Below are 24,206 nucleotides of genomic sequence, written 5' to 3'. Positions count from 1 at the left end.
TTTTTAAAGTTAGTAATGACTTGGACTCCTGTCATCATCTTCCAAAAGCATTTAGCATAGTGTAACGTCCAGTACTAGCAAGAATGTAGGGAAACACTACTCTCATGCATGCTTATGACGTGATTTGCTGCCATCTTTGGGGAGGGGAGGTTGCTGCTGAAGACACATTTACTCTTTGACCCACCACAATTTTAGGATCTTTGTGGCAGGTAAAACTCAAGATATTGAATATGACATTATTTATGATAGCGAAATACTGAAAACAACCTGAATGACTCTCAGTAGGGGATAGTTGAGTAAAATTTGATATTTCTATGTTAAACTAATAAAGAATATGAGTGAGGTCTCTAAGTATTTCCCTGTAACATTTCTCTGATATATTTTTAAAGAAAATTAAAAGACGGAAGACTGATACGTATGGCATTTTTATAAAAAAAGAAAAAATCTGTATTAAAATATAGAACTATAAAAGATAGGAACCAAACTGTTAAAAATAGTCAACTCCAAGGGGTGAGATTTTATTTTTCAATCTCTGTAGTTAACAATTGAAAAAAGTATCTGTTACTTCTGTAATAAATATAAATACCACCACAAATAAAGTGGAAAGTTTAAAAGAAGAAAATTATTAAATATTTGCTTGTATATGATGAAACAGTGCTGGTTTTTGAGAAAAGATTCATCCATGGGATCTTGATAGGTATAATTTATAAGCAACATTGTTGGTATTAAGTGACATTGCCTTAATAGACCATCTGGCACTTTCATAAACAATTTACAGACTTATGGTTTGTGTGGTTGTTTATGGCTGAGGTGGTTCATTATGACCTCAGCTATCATTTTCATCATTTGATTTGATTGTACACTTGCAGGCTGTCTTCTTAGGCAGCATCCACTGGGGCGAGAAGGCCCTGACTTGAGTAGGGCAGAGAAATGTAATAATGGTCTCTAAGAAGTGGGGTCCTTAGCCAGAGTTCCTGTTTGTTTTTAATCTCATTTAATTTTTCATTCATTTATTTAATAAATAAATGAATATAATGAATAAATGTATATCATGTATAATGAATAAATGAATATAATGAATAAATGTATATCATTGGGTGCCCATGATATACACAAAGATGAAAAGGGTGATGTTGCTTTCCTTGGGAAATCTCAGTCTATAAGGGAAAACCAGCAAGATGAATTCTGGAACAATTAAGGTGCAATATATTCAGTAGGAAAAAGTATCTTATGAGGAACTTTGTATGCTCTTTACCTGGTGAAGCCAGTATGCCCTATATTCCTTAGCTTGTTTCATTTAGTTTTATTTCTCTAACGAGTAGGAATAAAGAAGTTATGGTAGAGCCCCATTATAGCACAGTTTCTTTTTCTTTGGATTGGAATATAAGCTAACCCCATCATTATAATATACTTACTCTAGTACCTGATAGTAAACAATGATATGGAAATACAATGGGGAGATTAAGGAAAACAAAATGCATATTTGTTTATAAGATCATCAAATAAGGGAATATTGAAAACTCTTGAGGTTTGCAAAACTAAGTTGGGAAACTGTGGAAAATATTTTTTTAAATTTAAGTCTTTTAAATCTTTCCAGTGCTTATCATGATATTTGGCGTATTTTAGATACTAATTATTTTGTTTTTTAAATTGTTGAATGAATGAATTTCCACTGAGGGTTTTGACCTTAAAATTTTCCATATTCAGTTTCTTAACCTAACTAACTAGAGTTACTAGCTTCAGGTTTATTACTCTCTTCTTTTACAGTGTCTAATTTACTGTTAATCCAACCAAGTGTATTTTTTATCTCTATTAAGTTCAGTTTGGGTCTTCTTAAATTTCTTCTGTGTCTTCTCTTAATATGCTTTCCTCTATCTTTTTTAACATATGAAGTGTATTAATAGCTATTTTAATATCTTTGTCTACTACTTCTATTATTTGTTCTGGATCTGTTTCTTTGATTACTTTTCCTCATTATAGGTTTTACTTCCCAGCTTTCTTACATGCCTGGTAATTTTTTATATAGATGCCAATTTATTTTTTTTTCTTTTTACAAAGTGTTTGTTTATTTTGAGAGAATGAGAGAGAGTGCAAGTGGGGGAGGGGCAGAGAGAGAGGGAGAGAAAGAATCCCAGGTAGGCTTCCTTCTGTCAGTGCAGAGCCTGACACAGGACTTGATCTTACAAACTGTGAGATAATGACTTGAGCCAAAATCAGGAGTCAGGTGCTTAATCGACTGAATCACCCAGGCGCTCCACGTGCTGAAATTTTTTAATGTGTTATTTTAAGTGTTTCTCAGTTTTGTTTTGGGGTATAGTTAAATGTTTAGAATGAAGCAATCTTGTCAAGGGTTGTTTTTAAGGTTTTGTTAGACAGGACCAGAGCAGGCTTTAGTGTAGGGTTGATTTTCCCCACTACAGAGGCAATACCATTTTGTGTTCTGCCTGTTGCTTTCTGATGGTTCTTTACCTGATCTCTGTTAGTTTCCTTATGTATAGTGTACACAACAGTCAGATAAAGATACAATTGCTTGCATATCTCTAGAGTTTGCTCTTGTGCAGTTTTTTCTGGTTCTCTGCCTTTCAAATTCTGGTTGTCTTAACCTCCTCAGATTAACCCTTGTCTCCTCAACTGAGGGAGACTACTGGCTCTCTTCTCTTCCCATCTCTAGCTGTACCACCCCCCCCCCCCGACACACACACACACACACACACACACACACACTGTAGCCTGGGAACTCATCCAGGCAGTAAGCTGGGGTGATAGCAGGGCTCACCTTGTTTTGTTTCCCCTTTCTCAAAGATCATTGTCATCTGTTCTGCCCACTGCCTAATGTTCAAAAGTTGTGGTTTCATAAATTTTATCTCTCTTTTTAATTTTTTTTTAATGTTTGTTTATTTTTGAGAGAGAGACAGAGCATGAGCAGGGGAGGGGCAGAGAGAGAGGGACACACACAATCTGAAGCAGGCTCCAGGCTCCGAGCTGTCAGCACAGAGCCTGACGCAGGGCTCAAACTCACGGACCATGAGATCATGACCTGAGCTGAAGTTGGGCGCTTAACTGACCGAGCCACCCAGGTGCCCCTTATCTCTCTTTTTAAAGGCAAAAATAGTTTTGTAAAGTGGAAAAGTAAATCCAGCCCCTGTTACTTTATGATGCTCAGAAGTCGAAGGTCCTCCCTTTCTCTTTAAGGCTCATGTGCATTTAAATTTTGTATTGATTTTTTAAAATTATAATTAGATAGACTATAGAAATGTAGACTTAAATCTTCAAGGTCTTTTATATAAAATTTATCCATGTTTATTAAGTTCTTTCTGTTTGATGGAAGTTCTGGAACTCAGCTTTGTGAAGGGTACAGAAAGGAAAAAAGTATGGTCTGTTCATGCATTTGCCTTTGTGTTGGTATAACCCTAAAAATGTAAAAGTTGGTAGCTGGAAAATTAAGATGGGATACATAACATTTCTATATTTTCACATTAAATGTAAATGTTTCTGTTTATGTGGTATTTAAATTTGATTCAGCTTAATAAAACTATGTTACCATAGTAGGCCAGGCAGAGAGGAAAGATTCTTTAATAGTGACAGCACATTTATTCAGAACAGTAGATAAGAATCATAGAGCCGAGATTGTGTAATTTAGCTCTTGCATTTTATGTCTGAGAATTAAGCTCAGAAATATTAAGCTCATAGAACTAGTTAGCACCAGAGTTGGAACTGGAGCCCAGATATTCTGATTTCTAGATTAATGCTTTCTCTACTTAATCAAGCTGCCCTGAAAGAGTCATTGTGCTACTTAAGCACCCAGATAGATGCATGTGCTGTACTTCCCCTTCTCTCTGGTCCTGACCAAGTAGGGTAATCTCAAGGGGCCAGCCAACCTGTTTCCTTGGCAAGCTCCATTCTGTAAACATTGCCACACTTTTAACATAACTCGAAACATTTAGTTGGTCTCTTTGAACACATTATGTGTGTATTTATCGCATTAGGGCCTAACATATGACATGCAATGGGCAGTTGAGTACTTGACTGTTAGTTTGAAAGTTAATATTTGTGTTTCAGTTAGACTGACTGTGGGCTTGTTGATATTGACTTGAGTTGCTAAGTAAGTCAGAAGGTCAAAACAATTTTAAGAGATGTGTGGACTATATCTGATGACAGTTTGGCACTTAACTTTTATCTCCTTAAGGTGGCCTTCGTAGTGAATCATGGCAGATTAGACTTGTTATTTTTAAAGAATACTGAATCTCTCTTGCTTTGGTAGACAGAAAAAGCGAGGCCCCTGTCTGGTGCAGTTAGAGACAAAGGTATGTGGTCCTTTAGGGACACAGTTTTGAAAAGGAACCTGAGCTTGGCAATCAAGTTTGCATACATAGTACCAACAGGGATAAGAAATAGACTAGTGATAACTAACATTTTGATTTGTCACCCTTTTTTTCCTGTGAAAAAGAAATTAAAGATGACTTATAATAATCGGTCGAATAACAGGCAGTGGTGTACTGATAAATATTTGACAACCAGTTAAAAAAAAAGACTTGATTTATAGCATTTGCTCTTTTCTATAATATAAATACTTTGACCATGGTCGATTTCAGGCTACCTAGTTGACACCACTGACTGCCCCCAGTGACACCACAGATTGAAAAGAGCTGCGCAGTAACACGCTACGTATGGTGGATGCAATAGATGGAAATGAGTGCAAGATCATAGATAATAGTAACATGTAGTCAATTAGTGATGAGTTTTGAATATTTATTATTTTTAATTTATTTTTGTTAATGTAGTTTATTCAAATGTAGTTTAAGTGTAGCTTTATGTAATTTAATTTTTAATGAAGTCTATATTTAAAAATTGGCTAACAAAATCCTGAAAATTCAACAGTCAGCTCTCACTCAAGCTGTTATGAGTTGGCACTAATATACTACTGAAAATAGGTAATACTTAGTGAGCACATAGCTGCTGGGCATAGTCTAAGTGTTTTTTGTGCATTACATCAGCCTCAAAGTAAGCATATGAATTAGGTGCTTGAATTATCTCCATTTTGCAGTAAAGTTGAGGCGGATAGAGGTCAAATAACATGCCCAAATAGAAGTTGGCAAAAGTGGCAGAGCTGGGATTTAAAACTAGGCCACCTGTCTCAAAAGCCTGTGCTCTTAACCATCTTGCAAACTATCTCTTGAGAATAAAGATACTCTTTTTTTTTTTTAAGTTTTATTTATCTTGAGAGACAGAGTGCATGAACCAGCGGGGGTGAGAGGAAATCCCAAGCAGGCTCTGCAGTGTCAGTGTGGAGGCCCATGTGGGGTGCAGACTCACGAACTGGGAGATCATGACCTGAGCTGAAACCAAGAGTTGGATGCTTACCTGACTGAGCCACTCAGGTGCCCCAAGTGTAAAGATATTCTTGAATGTGAGGCAGTAGTAGGTATGATAAATTTTAAGTAAATTACTCATGCTTCAGAATTATCTTTTGACTTGTTTAATTGCTTAGATTTTATTTGCATTTTTATTTATGACAAAGTACTATCCTTACTATATGGTATGTTTATATAAATAAATATGTTTATTTAAATCAACAAGAAAAGAGATACTCTTTTCAGCGGAAAAACAGACCAGAGACTTCAATAGGCAGTTCATAAAGACTAACAATGGCTTGTAAACATTGAAGGCAAGGACAGTATCTATTTTGTTCATCACAATAGTAACCCAACCCTTGCAGAGTGCCTGACACACAGCGGGGCTCCATAAATACTATTTTAGCACCTGTTAATTTTTGACATGTCTTAATGAAGCACATGTAAAGATTTCTTGACCTTTTGCATATATAAAGCTGTTTCCTAATGTTGCCTTAAAGAATTGACATTTTTTAAAAAGGCACTTCCGATTATATTGTTAGAGACATTATTACAAAACCCTAAGTTCAAATAAGGATGAAGAGGCCCAATAAATATTTTTTCCTTAATTATAATTAAGAATCAATATATGCTGTCTTATATAATTTCAGTAAGTAAAACTGATAGCCCTATATTTATGAGACATAGTGGAATTATAAGAAATTGCTGTATAATTCCTAGAACCTTTAAGTTAGAGGTAGTAATGTGTTACTTCATTGAGCTGTTTTTCTGAAGACCTTTTTGACGAATGTACAGTCTCCCCCGGACGGTTAAGTGACTAATGCTTCACTCTGCGGTGTTCCCCAGTTGTCCATCTCTTCCTTCTCTCTGGTCAATGTTGTTTTGGCCATTTCAGAGCTCACTTGTACTTCTGGTGGATGTTGTGAATTATTTTCAGGAATGATGAAGCATATCAGAATAACGTTTTTGGTGCTGACAGATGAATTCTGGAGATTAGGAATGTGAGACTTCTGAATTGGTTTGAATGAAATGTTTTTGTTGTGTTGATATACATGTCATCTAGGATTTGCTGTAGTATATCATTTTGAAGATGGAAAAGGCAATAAGGGGGGGAGTAGAAGAGGAAAAGAGACAAATATTAATTGAATGATGACCCAGGGTCAGATCCATTGCTAAGTGTGTACATGTATTATCATTAAAGTAAAAGCTTTCTTTTATTAAGCAGCTGGAAAAAGATTGGGGCAGGTGGTGGAGAACTGGTTCCTTTAGAAAATGTGCAATTCACTAAAAGGTGGTGATATTGCTCTGTGTAGGTGGTTATACATCAGAGTACTTGAAACCCTTGGGATTAGGACCCTTCTCTGTATTCCAGAAACATCCCAAATAAGGTTGGCCAGATTATCAGGTTGCTTTGTTTTTGGCAGAGTTATATTAATTTACTCTGAGTTTTTAGGTTGATCACCATATCTGCTTGACAGTACAGTATATCAAAAAGGAAAATTTGTTAAATGTAGTTCATTTGGGAGATGACACTCTCTTCATGGGACTCATGAAGGGTAGGGCACAAGCTGAAGTAAAAAGGGTATTTAATATTGAAAAGCTTAATGACTCTTGCCCCATTTGGTTTGTCTTGTGACTTCTCGTGGTGCCACAGAATGATACGTTAAAAGATAAAAACATTCATGTTAATGTGTCCTTTGCTGAACCTTTAGGAGGCAGAAACCTTGCTCTCCTCCTCTTTCGTTCCTCTGGCCCTTCCTTTCATAATAGCATGATTCTTCTTATTTAAAAACAAAAAAATTGACAATTTGCCCTGGAAGAAAGTTGTATTAGTTTCCTTCTGCTCTATAATATATCATCACAAATGTACTAGCTTAAATAATACAGATTTGGTATCCTACAGTTCTAGAGGTCAGAAGTCCAAAATAGGTCTTAGAGGTTAAAATCAGACTGTCAGCAAACCTATTCTAGATGTTGTAGGGGAGAGAATCTGTTTCCTTGCCTTTTCTGGCTTCTAGAAAGTGCCCTCATTCTGTGGCTCGTGGCCACATCACTTACACTTCTGTTTCTTTGTCACATCTTCTCTTACTCTGATCTTCCTGCTTTCTTCTTACGAAGACTCTTGTGATTATATTGGACCTAGCTGGATGATCCAGGATAGTCTCTTTACCTTAGGATCCTTAACTTAATCACAATGGCACTGTCCCTTTTGCCATGTAAAGTAATGTATTTACAGGTTCTGCAAGATTAAGATGTGGGTATTATTGGGGGACTTTTATTCTGCCTGCCACAGAAAGTTTTAGAAGTTTCTGGTAAAATACCAGATAGCATAACTTTTCCTATATTAGTTGATCATAATGGAGACCAGAGGTGATGTCCACTAACCTTTAGAAAAATCATCATGATTACCTTTAGCACAAAAATATTTAATAAAAAATAAAATATGATAAGTTTGGCTAATTTGTATTATGCTGTTTTGAGTAAGAATGGGGGCAAATAGTCAAAGGAAATATGACCTCATTTCTTGCCATAGAGGTTAGTAATAAAATACTATTGCTATTGAAAAAAAAAATAAAACCGAATGTTTATCTCACAGTACTTCATCAAAAGTCTCATTTTCTCAAATTGTTTTTCGGATATCCAACCTGCAATATAAACAATATAATTTGTTTTCTTCTGAAAAGAAAAATCAAATCAAATCAAATGTCCCTTAGATTCACTTGGAAAGGCTATGCTGTTTTCTCAGTTGGTTTAAACTGTGAAGTTGCCTTTAAAAATAAATTCTTCATCCAAGGAAATGATTAGATCAGTAAGGTTACCTGAAGAGAAGTATCTTTAGAAAGGGAGATGCCAAAGTGAAAAGTAATAGTCCTCTTTGAAATTTTCTTATAAGTACTTTTTAGGCTTCTTCTTCTTCTTCTTCTTCTTCTTCTTCTTCTTCGTTTTCTCATTGTTTTTCAGTATCTATTTAATTCCTTTTTTTTTCAAGTGGCTTAAAACAACACCCATTTTTTGTCTCAATTTCCATGGGTCAGAAGTCCAGACATTGCTTGGTGATGAGTTCTCTGCACAGGATCTCACAAGGCTGAATTTGTACTTGGTTTTTAGAACAGTGTGGAATTAGAAGTAAGCAGAGACCACAAAGATCTTGGTAGGACAGAATTTAAAAAATTTTATATGAACATTATTTCTGACAAGCTACACTGTATATATAGTGTAAAGACCTTGGAGAGTATATAAAAAAAGCAAAAAAGAAGTATCTGGTTACAACAGCTTCCAGAGCGCCTGGGTGGCTCAGTCCGTTCAGTGTCCGACTTCAGCTCAGATCATGATCTAATGGTTCTTGAGTTCGAGCCCTGAGTCAGAGTCTGTGCTGACGGGATGGAGCCTGCTTCGGATTCTGTGTCTCCCTCTCTCTGCCCCCCCCACCGCCCTTTCTGTCTCCCCAAAATGAATAAACCTTAAAAAGTTTCTTGGGTGCCTGGGTGGCTCAGTTGGTTAAGCATCCAGCTCTTGATTTCAGCTCAGGTCATGATCTCATGGTTCATGGATCCAGCCCTGCCTTGGGCTCTGCGCTAACAGTGTGGAGCCTGCTTGGGATTCTCTGTCCCGTTCTCTATCTGCCTGTCTCCCACCCCTCAAAAATAAATAAATAAACTTAAAAAAAAAGTTTCTCTTTCTACTTAAAATATATGAAATTTGAAATTAAGGGAGGCATAGATTGATCAGGCTTGGACCTTTGAGCCTCATTGAGTGTTTCCTGCTTACTGTCACCACCACAGCCCTGCAAGAAAATAGGGGATTCCTTTCATACTGTTTTTTCATAGATAAGGTCTGTTAATAATCTGCCGGGATGCTTATAATGAGCAAGCAGAGCAATTACAGTAGAGTGCCATTGCTATGCAGTTGAACCATAGGCCTATAATAATACTTGAGGGACGAAGATAAGTTTCCTTGCACATGCCATAGCTCTTGGGTGCCTGGCTAACTCTGTGTACTTGCCTGAGTCTATAAATGGTGCAGCCTCCTCTCCTTGAAAGTGGGACATGTATAATAAAGGAGCTGTAGAAACACAGGTCTCCCTGTTCTTCTGAGGGAGTATCAAATGACTTTTTGCATTAGGTTGATTTTTACAGGAAGCTGAAAAATACCAGGTAAGCAGTTTCCCAAGGTTTGTAAGTTTTTGTCAGTTCATTAACACCTTACACCCTGTGACTTTGGGTTCATCTTATGCTATGGAACCGAATTCATTAAATAGGGGTATAAAACTGGAACTAAGCCAGCAGTCAGGGAGAGAGGGGTGGGACTGTGACGTTAATGAGATTGGGGGCACATTCCTTTGTGTTATTTATTTTCCTACCTTAAAGTTGTCCTTTGGTCAAAATTCAGGGATTCCTTGTATAGACATTTTATTGTTAGAAACCCCTAAGTTCTTATGTAAAGCAGAGGAAGAAAGGAAAGTTAAATAAATTATTCGGTCTTAACTTTGTTCAGAGCTGGGGAATGTGGCCATAAACTTCCACTGTTTTATTATCAAATACCTAAATTATATGGAATAATCACTGTGGCCTAAATGTCCGTATCTATCTAGATTTAGCAGATATTTGTAAGAGTAGATTATACTACATTTTATATAATTTTGCAGAGTTTTTTTTTAGTGAAATATAATTGAAAATACTGTTTGGGCCATCATTGGTTGAAGTGTTTAAATTGGAAAAAGTGGGAAATCAGATGTTTACAATATTTTATAATTTACTTTCAGGATTAGCTGTTTAGTTTAACCTCATTTGCACTCCTGTTGTCCTCTGAAATGGCCTCAAGCTCCAAATTTGGTAGAGCAGAGGTGCTGGGATTTAGGCTTCAGAGGTATCTTCTCCCCTTTGTGGCGATCGTTTTTAAAGGCACATGCACAGACCTTTCACCCAGTTCTCAAAGTGGAACACTTCCACTGTGCTATAAAAATTTCCTGAATTGGTCAAACTTCTTTGGCAAACTCATGCCGGGTAAATACCGTGCTTAATTAATTTGGCCAGCATAGACACCATCTACTAAAGATGTCTTGTCCTGTGAAAATGTAATGAGTATTAAACACACCAATTTTAGTTTTGAATTTTTATACCTTGGTGTAATGGGTAAAACTATGGCTAAGATAAAAACAAGTCATATATGTTATAAGGGGCTGTGTGCATTGGCCTTATTTGTGGATACATTTTCTATTCTACCTTATTCTCCTCCCCACCTCTCCCTTTTACGCCAGCATTTCTATGCAATTCTTTACTGGCCAGGTACTGTTGTAAATGCTTTATGTATGTGAAGTTAATCTGCATAACGGCCCCAGGAGCTCATTTTACAGATGAGGAGATGGCTGCACAGAGAGGGTAAGTGACTTACCCAAGATGACACAGGAATTGTAGTGAGCAGCAGGGCTGTGATTCCAGTGCAGGCTCTTTGCCTATGGAGTCTGTACTCGTCATCTCCCACCTGCACTACGCTGTCTTTACCACAGTCCCCTTTCTCATTTATGGTATCTGGCTGTAATCTTACAAGTAACTTCAGATCATCTTTGCAACGTACATGGTGAATGTACCAGTGAACAAATAGTAAAACCCTTTAGCATGTGCTTTGCCTCTGACTATTTTTGTTCAATAATATTTTGATTGAGCAATTATACTTCTAAAATATCATGAGACACCTTGACCAAAATATATTTCTAGAATCAGCTTTGGAGTCCAGTCCTCTCCTCAGCTGGCAAATGTCTTAAGAGAATTTTTTGATATTTCTATTGTACAGTGCAATTAGGTTTTCTTTCTCTGAAAGCACAGCTGTAACTATTGTTGTGACAAATGTTGTTGGAGAAAACTGCTGTGTGGCAAACAGGGTTGAAGAGATAGGCTTCAATTAAGTGTTTTCTTTGGTCTGTCATAGACTTAATAGGAGGTCAAATCCTGCTCTGAAGGACTGTTAGCGGCAGGTGCTATTTCTGTCACCAGGATGGTCTCTGCTGATTTTTAATTCACTGACATCCCCAAATAGAAGCATTCTGTCATTCTCTCAATCCTTCGATTTGTGGAAGGATTTTGATCAAAGAGTGCTTTTTGCTTTTTATTTTTTTAGTGAGACACAACATCATATTTCATATAGAAAAACCTTGTGTAATAGCAAAAATAAAATAGCTTATTTTCTTTGCTCATTTTTCACATACTTGAACGTTATACTTTAACAATGAAGTCCTGTAGAAGCATACTCTCCCTATATAAACCTATTCATTTGTATAATACATAATAATGAGTAATTTCATTTGTGTGTTGGTACCATCGCAGTTATTGCATTCATATTCTTAAATCATTTTCTCTTTGGGAATCAACTTATTTTGAATTGATACAAAAAGCATGTTTATGCTCAGTGATTTTTTTTAAAATTTATTTTTATTTTGAGAGAGAGAGGAGGGGGGAGGGGCAGAGAAAGAGGGAGAGAGAGAATCACAAGCAGGTTCTGTGCTGTCAGTGCAGAGTTGATGCAGGGCTGGAGCTCACAAACCATGAGATCATGACTTGACATCCAGAGTTGGATTCTTAACCAACTGAGCCACCCAGGTTCCTCTAGGTTCAGTAGTTTTTAAAAATGAGTAGTGAAAGATACTTATTTCATTTTTTCTACTTGTAATCTGGTAAAAGATTGGCTGACAGAGGATAAAAGAACTGGGATTTTTTTAGTATTTGTAGTTCATTTAGGCAAATATATTAAGTAGCATAAGAATTAAATATATTAAAACAGAATTTTAAAAATATTTGTTAAATGAGTGGCTTGAATGAGTATAGTTATAGCAAGGGTTGTGTAAATATCTGTTATTCTCAGGTTTGAAGATAAACATGTGATTCTTTCAATTCACTGTTAATGGTGGAATTTGAGTTTTTGATAATTTGTCATATTTAAAACATTAATCCACTTTATTTAGCATAAATGGTCAGGCTCTGGGCTGATGGCTTGGAGCCTGGAGCCTGTTTCCGATTCTGTGTCTCCCTCTCTCTCTGCCCCTCCCCCGTTCATGCTCTCTCTCTGTCCCAAAAATAAATAAACGTTGAAAAAAAAATTTATTTAGCATAAATGTTTTAGAATATTAAAAGTTGTTTTTTGGCAAGTAGATATTAGTTTAGATTTGCCCTTTGAAAATTTTGCGTTTTATAGGGCCTACCTCAGTATATTTTCTCCTTTTGTGGAATACAGTTTATGTTTCAAGTTTATATTTTCTTCTACTTTTTAGACTTTTTTTCTGAAAAAAATTTAATTAGGCTTATTGGTAAATTCTCATCTTAATTAGAATTAGTTATGATCTACTTTTTCTTAAGCAGGTAAAACATTAAAAAAGTAAATTTTTGAAAGACTAAAAATAGTTTCAAACAAGCAGTTGAAAAGCCTAATTTAAAATTAAATAAACTGTTAAAAAGATATGCCTTCTACATCTGCTGAGAATTTTTGTTAGACTTCAGTCATTTGCCATAATCATTAAGCAGTGCAGCATGTTTGTTGTTTGCTTACCCAGGAGTTCATGTTCCTCATCCCATCCATTAGTAGACAAGTGAATGTTTTCTTCTGTTTTCAGCACAGCTTTGACATTGACATCTCAGATTCTGACTTGTCCAAAAAGAGAAAGATCAGGTCACTTACTATGTTTACCTGGCAAAAGGGAAAATGAAGTTGACACACAGTTTCATTATCAGCTTGTAGAACACCCCTCCCCCCGCCCCATTTAAAATGAACAACAGTCAGTATCTAATTAACAAATGGATTTGTTTCAGAGTTTCTTTTTAGATAGGGTTTCAGTACCACATAGCATGTTTCCTTAATTGCTGCGCTAGGAAGCCAAGGTGTCTTTGGGTTTTACAACATCCTGTGGTTTCTGTGGGAAGAGTACATCCCCTAGTTCCTTTCAGAAAAATCAAACACCTGGATATAGCATGGGGAGAAGAGCTGGCTTTTCTCTGGATCCCTCCCTTGGGTCAGCTAAGATTTGGCTTCCTGTTTTATACCCCACCAGGGGCCTAATACTTCCTGCTTATCCCCCAGGTTTGGGCTTTCCCCCACGATGACAGCGATGACAGCGCTGCCCCCAGCAGCTGCAGGGGAAGTCTGGACCGGGTCCCTTGTAAAGCTGAGGCTTTCCAGCCTGAGGGGGGCCTGTGTCCTTATACTTTTTAATGAAGACAATATGATGTAGCAGTAGGAATGAAACGTGGGGTCAGGAAGTACTTGGAGTTGACCTGAAATGGCTATTTCTTCACTGTAAGACCTTGGGTAAATCTCTTAACTTTTTGTTGTTGTTGTTGTTGTTGTTGTGGTAGTAGTTTAGCGTATCTGGTGAGTGGATTTTCTTGTTACTTTTGTTTTTATTAAAAAAATTTTTTTTAATGTTTACTTATTTTTGAAGGAGAGAGAGAGTGTGAGCATGGGGAGGGGATGGGGTGGAGGTGGGGGACCGAGAGAGAGGAAGACACAGAATCTGAAGCAGGCTCTGAGCTGTCAGCACAGAGCCTGGCACGAGGCTTGAACTCAACGACCTTGAGATCATGACCTGAGCTGAAGTCTGGCGCTTAACTGACTGAGCCATTCAGGTGCTGCCCCTGTACTAAGTTACTTTAATGTTCTTTACTGCTTTAACATTATATGCAATGATCATATATTTCTGAACGGGGATTACAAATGATTAGGTTCTTAAAAGATAGGAAAATAATTTTTTACATAGACCACACAAACATTTACCCATCACTGAATGCAAATTAGGATGTTTAGAGTTGCATAATTATGAATAACTGGCATTATAATCTGTTACTAATAAGATGCCACAGTGTCTGGTGGGCAAAATCATGTTGCATAGAAATATGATGTTAATATTACATATCTTTTTAGCAGACATACACATTTTAGCTGCTTACTGAATATATAGGTTGTCATTCTTTTATTTTCTTCAACCTAACATTAAGTACAACTGGGAGACACACATACAAAAGTAAATTAATATTGACAAATAAAAATGGTATATTTTAAATTCCTAAAAAATTGCAAAATTTAATGGTTCATGAAATTTGTTATGTGAAAAGGAAGCAAAAAAAAGATTTTAAAAATTAAAAATTTTTTTTAAAATTTATTTTTGAGAGAGAAAGAGAGACAGAGTGTGAGCAGGGGAGAGGCAGACAGAGAGGGAGACACAGAATCTGAAGCAGGCTCCACAGAGCTGCCAGCACAGAGCTTGACATGGGGCTAGAACTCTTGAACTGTGGGATCATGACCTGAGCCGAAGTCAGACACTTACCCGACTGAGCCATCCAGGTACCCCTGGAAAAAAGATTTTTAAAAGTTAAACTCTTGGAATTGAAAGTCTATCTAAAATCTGTCTCTTTTCCAGTCTTAGTTCAGGGTGGTAGACCTAACTGAGGCTTTCAGAATCTGCCACCGAGTGAGTCAGCAGTGGGAACATTTACTGTGATTTTACCAGCTGTCCAAGTGGAAGATGGGAGGTTGTGTTAACTGTGTGCTGACACCAACCGTCAATTTATATTTTAATTACTTGCATTTTTTTCTTTCTTTCTTTCTTTTAAAAATTTTTAATGCTTACTTTTGGGAGAGAGAGACGGAGTGCGAGTGGGAGGGGGCAGAGAGAGAGGGAGACACAGAATCCGAAGCAGGCTCCAGGCTCTGAGCTGTCAGCACAGAGCCCGACACGGGACTTGAATTCACAAACTGTGAGATCATCACCTGAGCCGAAGTTGGATGCTTAACTGACTGAGCCACCCAGGCACCCCTGCAATTTTTCTTTCAAGTAGAGCTATGAAGATAGTATACTGGAAGCTCTAGTTTGTTGGGTTTCTGATGTTTTATTACATAATAAATTAATTAAAGGGGGGCAATATTTTAAAATTTAATTTATGCTACCACCCAAATGGCTAGGTTGTGCAACAGGTTTGTTTAATATAGAATTGAAAGATCCCTAGACTCCTTTCAGACTGCACCCTCAGACCTCCATGGGAAAAGATGCATGGAGCCATCCAGAAGTTATGCTTCACTCAGGGAGGGGCAGTTGAGGTTTGTTCCCTGAGGCCAGCCCCATTCCAGGAATACTTGTGACTGATGGGACTGACTTGGAGGAGGAGAGATTGAGGGAATTCGGGGTGGGATGGTATCATGGAGCTTAAAGGAGAGCATAAAGGAGCAAATCTAGGGGGCAAAAGCGGGATTAGTGCCTTTCAAGAGAGGGTGCGGAGATTTGGGCCAATAGCGTGGGTAGTCCTCACACACTCCTGCCTCCCAGCTGTTCCCTTTGCCATCAGATGCTGAGTGATTTGACATCACAGGCAGCCACAGAGGATGGTGGGCAATAGAGAAGGCTACACAGCGCCATGGGATCCACATTGCAGTCTGGCATCTGCTTCATGTTAGGCCTCATGCAACAAATTTGCCTACTAACCATTATTCAGAAATTACCGAAATCCTTATCACTGACTAATAAACACAGACTACCAGCAGGTGGTAGAAAATGTCCAGTTTCTATTATTAGATTGTGCTCCATCTGCTAATTATAAAAATATCAGTGGTTCTTTTTTTTCAAACCTCTCAAATGAAGCATACTAAGGGAAAATGTACTGTAGAATATTTTTTTTTTACTATTTATGTGAAATGAGCTTAATTAGAGTAGCATTAATAAATAGAATGATGTTTCATGCTGATTCTCGTAACCACTAGTCCATAGTCCATAGTTTTCTATGTTAAACAAATGCTGGTTAGATGCAGTTGTGTATAATTTCATTATTTAATTTAGGAAATGATCACAAGATATTAGGTAAATGGTGGGCCATTTTTTTCCCTACTTGTCCATTATTAATGGACTTATCTTGTCCATTATCCTATATGATAATGGCAAACCTGCATTGTAAGGGTTTTTTTTTTTCCTCCACTATATCAGATTTTGGTAACTTATGACTCTGGTTTTCTTTGTTTTTATTTCAAACTGTTCATTTCTCTTTGTTCTTTTTGTTCTCAGACTTGCTGGAGCATTTAGCATCAAAGTCAACTATCACATATCTTTGTTCTTAGGATATTGACACTGACGTATTTAAGAGTAAGGGGAAATCATGCCTGTAACTTTCTCTCAAATGGTTTAAAAATTTTATACACACACATACACACGTGTATATATAGATGTAGATTAGGTAGGTATAGATATAGATAGGAGGAGACAAAGAAAATATGGTAAAATGTTAACACTTAGGGGAATGTGAGTATACAGAAATTCTTTTATTATTTTTGCAACTTTTCTGTAAATGTGAAGTAATTTAAAAAAGAGTTGGGATGCCTGGGTGGCTCAAACTCTTGATTTCAGCTCAGGTCATGATCCCAGGGTCATGGGATTGAGCCCTGCATTGGGCTCCACGTTGAGTGTGGAGCCTGCTTGAGATTCTCTCTCTGCCCCTCTCACTTGTGCTCTCTCTAAAATTAAAAATGATAATAATTTTAAAATGTATTTAAAATTAACCATTTCAGTAGACTGAAGCAAAATGTATCTTTGGGGGAAAAAATCAGTGTAGGAAATTTCAATTGATTTCTTAGAGCACCAGCTTGCAAAAGTACTGTTCATTATAGATAAAAAATAGATAGGAGACTTTACTGGGGTTTGAATGGGTAGTTTGACAGTCATTGGGGTGTTACTTGGGTGAAGTTGCTGTAGCCCAGGATTTGGGTTTTAGTTTTTTTTTTTTTTAATTTTTTTTTTAACGTTTATTTATTTTTGAGACAGAAAGAGACAGAGTATGAACGGGGGAGGGTCAGAGAGAGAGGGAGACACAGAATCTGAAACAGGCTTCAGGCTCTGAGCAGTCAGCACAGAGCCTGACGCGGGGCTCGAACTCACGGACAGTGAGATCGTGACCTGAGCCAAAGTCGGACGCTTAACCGACTGAGCCACTCAGGCGCCCCGGGTTTTAGTTTTTTAGGTGTAGAGACTACAGCCTTGTCTCCACTCAGGAAGACTGACCCGTTCCAGGTAAATGCACTCTCAGGACACTGATGTATAAACCAGGATGTCAGTTTATTAACATCCAGTGGAAAGAATGCAGTTGCCAAGTGGATTGGATATTCTTGCTAGATCGAAGATTAGTGCATTCCCCCTCTCCCCGGAGATAAAGCTACAGGAAAAGCAATGGTGTATATGGAAGTGGGGATGACATAGACCATTTTGAAGAGCAGACTTTTTTTATTTTGATGAAATCCACTTTTTCTGTTTTTTTTTTTTTTCTTGTGTGGTTCATGCGTTTGATGTCCTATTTAAGAAGTTTTTGCCTAACCCAAGATCATAAAGATTTTTAGGATCACAAAACTTGGAAAAAAATTAACATTAAATATTGTTGGGAAAATTAGTGCACAGATAAGAAGTAAAACGGGAATGTAGAGAACATTAAGGTAGAAACCAAAATTTAATTTTACCTGCAAAAATATAGTAGCAAAAGTTGTTTATTCTACTAGTTATGAATCAGGCATGGGGAAAAAGTATTTTTATTTGTCAGGGTCTACTGATAATTATTATCATTAGATTAAAAGGCTTGCTCTAATAAGATCTGTAGAGGGTCTGTATTTGGTTTAATACAGTTATGATCCTCTCCTTTGTGAAAATGTATTTACTGGAGTTACTTCATTGTGGTCATTAGGTACTATGCCTTCCGTGTTAATGTTTCTTGAGAAATGTACTATTGCAGTGGGTTTCAGGGAAATAAGTATTTAACTTTCTCAAATTTTAATTGTCAGGAGACACTGATAATATATTTTAAAGCCCCAGGATGTTGGGAATTTTTTGGAGTAAGCAATACAATATTTCATGTATCTTGTTTTTAAATTGGTATATTAATGAGAAATTTCAGTGCTGCCAAAACACTTATCTCTGTTTTCTGTGTAACTAGGGCCAAAACTACCTTAAAGTATTTTTTTTAACATTTATTTTTCATGTTGTTTAATGACCCATTTTTGCAGAACTGAATTTGAAAGTAATTGCAATAACCTGATGTTGAGAATTTGGAAATTTTCTAAATCCTTCAGATTGCAGAGTCACAGATGATCTATATCTGGTTACCATCCATTTAATCCTTAAGATAAAAAATAATTAGAGCCCTTGGCATGTTTTGCTACTTAATTACTGAGTATACATATATTAGTGTAGCCTGTGTCTTGATAACTTGATTTCATGAATGAAATCTAATTTAAAGATGTTCAGATTCATGCACTGAAGAAAACAACTTAATTGTAATAACTTGAAGATTGAATTTGGTCTTGTGTTAGATACTCAAGACTTTAGGAGATTCTGTGAAATGGGATCACGGCCCTTGGCTTCAGCCCTTTGTGTTCATGTGATGGGAAAACCTTGCCTTGTTTCCTACACCATGATCCCCACTTTAGGAGAGTCGGTTACAAAGAAATTGTATCTGTGTTGTCCAGATTCCCCATGAACCACAGAAATTCCTGTGGCACTGCATGCTAGGGAGTTGTCTTAAAACTTTAATAGGAGGGTGACATCTTGGAATACTGTTAAACAATGTTTGAGCACTTGCTGTGTTAGAAGGAATTTGGACTTGCTGGCCAGCTTGGTCTGCCTGCTTGTAAGATCCGTATTAGGGGCTGTATGAGATGGATGCTCTTCTCATAGCTTTCTGATGGGAAAGGGAGTTCTGCCTCTGGTTGTCAGGAAAATGGTTGGTGGAGATTCGATAATTATATCAAAAGAAAATGGCAGTGATGAATTTAAATAAAAGATGGTAGCACTCAGATTCAGTCCAAGAGTATCTTATACATCCTTTATTATATTTTGCAGTCTCCTGAACACTTAAGAGACTGAAGGTATATTTAAGCAGTAGTGTTGCTATTATAGAGATTGAGGAAATTTTTAAAAAGCCTCCTTTAGAAAGCAAAGCAAGGTATCAACTAAGATTATAGGATGAATTTTAAAAGTAATTTCCAAAGGAATAGGCTATTTCCAAATAGTTAATGTCATTGTCCATGTTTTAAAGTCAATGGTAAATATGCCATAGTATTTTAAGAGCTCAAGGGTTTTATGACCTTGCTCTGCCAGTGTACCTAAGTTTTACTTTTCTTACCTGAAAAATATGGATAATATCCATTTATAGGAGTTTTTGAGGATGAAATGAGATGACGTATGTAAAGCAATTAGCTTAGGGCTTAGCACATAGTAAAAACACCCCCAAATGGCAGCTATTATTGCATAGATTTTCATGTCAGCTACAGTATTTTGGATCATTTGCCAGTATTGTACTGTATGATATTCTTACTATGCCTTGGACCTTCCTAAGTATAATGATTTTCCTCTTTTCAAATTGAATTTTGACCTTTTCAAAAGTCTGGAATTCACTGAAGACAAGGAAATATCCAATACTCCATGAATGGTGATGTTTATATTGGATTGGCTGGAGGCCAGGTGGCAAACAGCATTCAAAAGCAGACATAATTTTTTTTCTTTAGAAGAGGCCACATGGTGCTCTTTCCCTGCATCAGGCTCCCATGGATATCAATGGGTGTTATGTGTGTAGAGCAAGGGAAAGGTCTTGCTCCTAAAAAGTAGAGCAATGTGCTATCTGAGATAAGTTAGTATGTTCCCATGAGCTCATGTGTGTCCTAAAAGATGTCTTTGTCTTGAGGTCCTTAGGGTCTGGCTAGCAGTGAAGAGTCAATATTTGGTATATTTTTCAGTGGTTGAGTGTTACTAGGATGTTCTGAGTTTGTCAAAAATCTAGTGGTATTAAAGTCCAAACAAAAATATTTATCAAAATCTTACATGCCTCTACTTAAAGTGATATTTGCTGAATTTGTTCCTCTTACCAAATTTAAATGATTTATTTAAATATCTTTTCCCAAGAGTTTTAAGACAAATGGTACTTGAATCCATAAATTTAAGAACCTTTTTGCTCATAGTCTATGGACATCAGGAAATGTAATCCTTATATTTCTCATTATAATGTCATTGAGTTCATGTCATGATTCATTGTACTTAGAATGCTGTTTTCAAATCTGTCTTCTGATTATTCCTTAAATATAAAATATAAACAGATTAATGAAAACACAATAAGTAAAACTGAGAGTAGTGTTAAGAAAGTAGAAATCAGCAGGGTGCCTGGGTGGTTTAGTCGGTTAAGCATCTGACTTAGGCTCAGGTCATGATCTCGCCATTTGTGAGTTCGAGCCCTGGGTCCGTCAGGCTCTGTGTAACAGCTCAGAGCCTACAGCCTGCCTCAGATTCTGTGTCTCCTTCTCTCTCTGCCCCTCCCCTGCTCGTGCTCGCTTGCTTGCTCTCTCGCTCTCTCTCAAAAACAAAAATAAAGACATTAAAAAAAAAAACGAAATTAGGAATCAGCTTTAGTTTCTCCCTTAAGGTTTATTATGTGACATGTCCTTAAGATTAGAACACTTAGTAAGTTTCATGTCATTTCTTTTCACTCATCGCTATGATTCTTTTTCCCAAGAGTTTTTCAACAATTTTATATGTAGAAACCCTTTATGAATACGTCAAGTCTTTGGTTTCTCCATGTAGTTACAAAGATGAAGTTGCATGTTCTAGGGGAAAAGGAGGGTATTAGTTTTTTGTTAAGTTTATTTATTTATTTTTTTAGAGAGATGGTGAGAGCGTGCATGCAAGTAGGGGAGGGGCAGAGAGAGAGAGGGAGAGAGAATCCCGAGTAGGCTGGGCACCATCAGCGCAGAGCCCGATGTTGAGCTTGAACTCACGAACTGTGAGATCATGACCTGAGATCATAACCTGAATTAGGTGTTTAACCAACTGAGCCACCCTGGCACCCCAGGAGGGTTTTAATTTTTATCTGAACGTTTTGTAAGAGGAGAACATTTCTGATCCGTGTCTAGCTTGTGAATAATACATATTAAGCAAATACATACTCCTGATATAGAAAACAAAGTTTTAAGGGCCTTTTTGTATCATTATTTTATTAGATCTTCTCAGTAATGGTATTTTTTCACTTTACAGCAAAGTAAACAGAGTCTCAGTAAAATGATTTGCTTAAGTGTACCAATTGACATTCCTTAAACAAGCTTCTCCCAAGTATAACTGAAAAATAGCCCTTGAGATGGGGAGATGGGACAACTAAAAAAATGCATTGTTTCACTCTGGATGTGGTCCTGGAGCGAAAAGAGGACTTTATGAAAAAACTAGTGAAATCCGAATGAAGTCTGGAGTTCAATTTTTAGAAAATGTGTAAAGAGTTAAAATTCTTTGGGGGCACACAGGACAAAATTTCTGAAGACAACTGAGCAGATGAAAATCTTGCATGTGTATAAGTAGATACAAGAGGTTTTTTTCAAATCCTGTTGCTTTTAATAGAGAAACTTTGGAAATAACCTAAATGCCTGTCAATTTTATAATGGATAAATAAGTGATTTTATAATTGGGCAGTGAGTACTACTATATATCAATTAGAAAAATGAGCTAGAATTGTATCAACAGACTTAACTTTTAAAGTTAATTTCAGTGAGTATAGCAAACTATTAAAAAAACCCTTTTTTTGGAATATGTTTTTAAATACATTCTTTATTTAAACATGATAATATATGCACATGGTTACAAAATCAAACAGTACAGAAGGATTTGTAATGAAAATGAATAGTTTCAGCTCTGGAGTTCTTCCCTTTTCTTCCCTTGTCCTTAAGTGCCATTTGGAATCATGTTTTAGTTTTTCTGGTGGCTACTTACATGTCTCCAAATGAAATGTTTATATTGTTATTTTAAAAAATATGCTGTCTATAGACATGTTCTATTTTTGTTGTGACAGATGAAGATGTACCTTGCTTATAGACTGCTTTTGTTTTTTATAATTTAGTCTTATTTTTTATTGGATCCGTTTTTAAATGGATCATTCTTGTAATTTAAAAGTGAAATAGTTCTATAAAACTTATTACAAGAACCAGCAGTCCCTTCCATAACCATTTATGCCCACCACCCCAACTATTGTTTGCACCTAGAGGCAAGTACTGTAGACTTTTGTCTGTTTTGGAATTTGAATTGTATCATTAAATAATAGATTTTTAGATTGCCTTATTGTTTTTTTTGTTTTATGCATTGTATAGTGGATTCTTTCTGTGGAGGGTGAGCATTTAACCCACTCTACCCTCTTCTGCCATCAGACACATCACACTCCCAATCCTGTCCTCCAGTGTAGTTGTGTCGTTCTTTTGTCCAGATCATTGTTGTGTGTTCACATTATTGTTTAGTAAATGCTATTTACACTGAGGGCACCGAGTAAAATATGATGACTTTTCTTTTCTTGTACAACTTATTGTGTTCTCTGGAGTTAATAATTATCTTTCTTCTTTGCTTAGTTTTCTAGGGACTTATCACAAATCCATCCCCAGATTGTCTCCAGTTGTTAAAATTTTCTCTTAATACGTTCAAATACATGAGGTATTTTATCTTTTTGTTTACTGTCCTCACAGAATTGTGGGAATCCATTCTGGATTGGTTGCCCTCTATCTCTGGGGCACTTATCCATCATTCTGGGGATACCATTTGCCTGCCCCTGTGTTAGTTCCTTGTTTGCTGCATTCCATTCCTTCCTCTTCCTTGGTTTACAGCCTTCTTTTGGTGAACTACCTTTGTAAGTAGTATCCTGAGGAAAGATGCAGGGAACATAATCTTGTGAGACCTCAGTGTTCTGGAAAAGTTTTTGGTATGTGCTTACACTTAATTGCTACTGTCTAGATTCAGAATAAATTTTCCTTCAGAATTTTGAAAGTGCTGACATGTTATCTTTTGGACTTTTCATTATTGCTGTTAAAAAATCTCAAAATTGTTCTCCCTCCTTCTCTCTCTCTGTTTTTCCTTAGCTTCAGGGCAAATTTAGGATGGTGGTTCGCAGTCCTGGCTGCACTTTAGAATCATTTGGGAACTTAAACCAAATCTTAGTATGAGAGATTTTGAGGTAGTTGTTCTGGACGGGAGCCAAAACATGGTAATTCAAATATGCAGGTAAAGCTCCCTAGGTAGTTCAAATATGCAGCCAAGGCTGAGAACTACTATTTCAAGATCTTTTTCTCCAGTATGCTAAAATTTCATGATGATATGTTGTGATGTGGGTCTCTTTTCATCCATCGAGCTACCCACTTGATTGTCCCATCAATATGGAGACTTACATCCTTTAATTTTGGGAAGTTGTTTTTTCACATTAGAGTACTTAACAATTAAAGTATTTTTATTTGAAGTACAACGAGTTAGCATTAAGGCAGGTATCTTGGATATCTGTACTTCAGGTAGATCTCTTAGAAGACCCATTCAAGGAAATTCACTTAATCCACCTTATAGAAGCCCATATCCGTCACATACTGATGGAAACACTGGCAGTACATATTGAGGCTGTATTTCTGGATCAGATTGTGCTAGTTTGAGCAGACACAGTAAGAGCGAGATCCCTGGCCAGATATCCTCGGATGGCCCCAACAGAGCTTCTGATGACCCATCTTGCAGTCTCAGATGCAAGAAGGCAAAAGGAATTTTGGGAAGTTTTTTATTTCCTTTTCTCAAGTTCCCCTGTTGTATTGTTTGTAGGTCCTCTGCTTGTCTCTTTTATTTTCTGTAGTTTATTCCTGTTGTTTTGGTTTCTAAGTGATTTGCTCAGTTTGACCTTTCAATCCTTCCACTGAAATTTTTCATTTCTGTTCTTCTTTTCCAAGAATTCATTTTTTATGGACTTCCATTCTCCCCCTGACTCCGATCTTTATTGAGATAAAATTGACATATATCCTTGTGTAAGTTTAAGTTATACAATGTGATGATTTGATATATGTACATATTGTGAAGTGATT

General features: G+C 36.8%; 1 protein-coding gene and 1 pseudogene across 18 annotated transcripts in view; one reads left to right on the top strand and one right to left on the bottom strand.

Moving 5' to 3' along the window:
- DST (dystonin) overlaps positions 1-24,206 on the top strand; it is a 496,232-nt gene that overhangs the window by 144,804 nt on the left and 327,222 nt on the right. The window lies entirely within an intron of this gene.
- LOC122489651 lies at positions 23,581-23,956 on the bottom strand (annotated as a pseudogene).

The sequence above is a fragment of the Prionailurus bengalensis genome, chromosome B2 (assembly GCF_016509475.1).
Source record: "Prionailurus bengalensis isolate Pbe53 chromosome B2, Fcat_Pben_1.1_paternal_pri, whole genome shotgun sequence".
NCBI lineage: Eukaryota > Metazoa > Chordata > Mammalia > Carnivora > Felidae > Prionailurus > Prionailurus bengalensis.
Note: the sequence above shows the minus strand (reverse complement) of the source record. Positions and strands in the feature narration are given on the sequence as shown.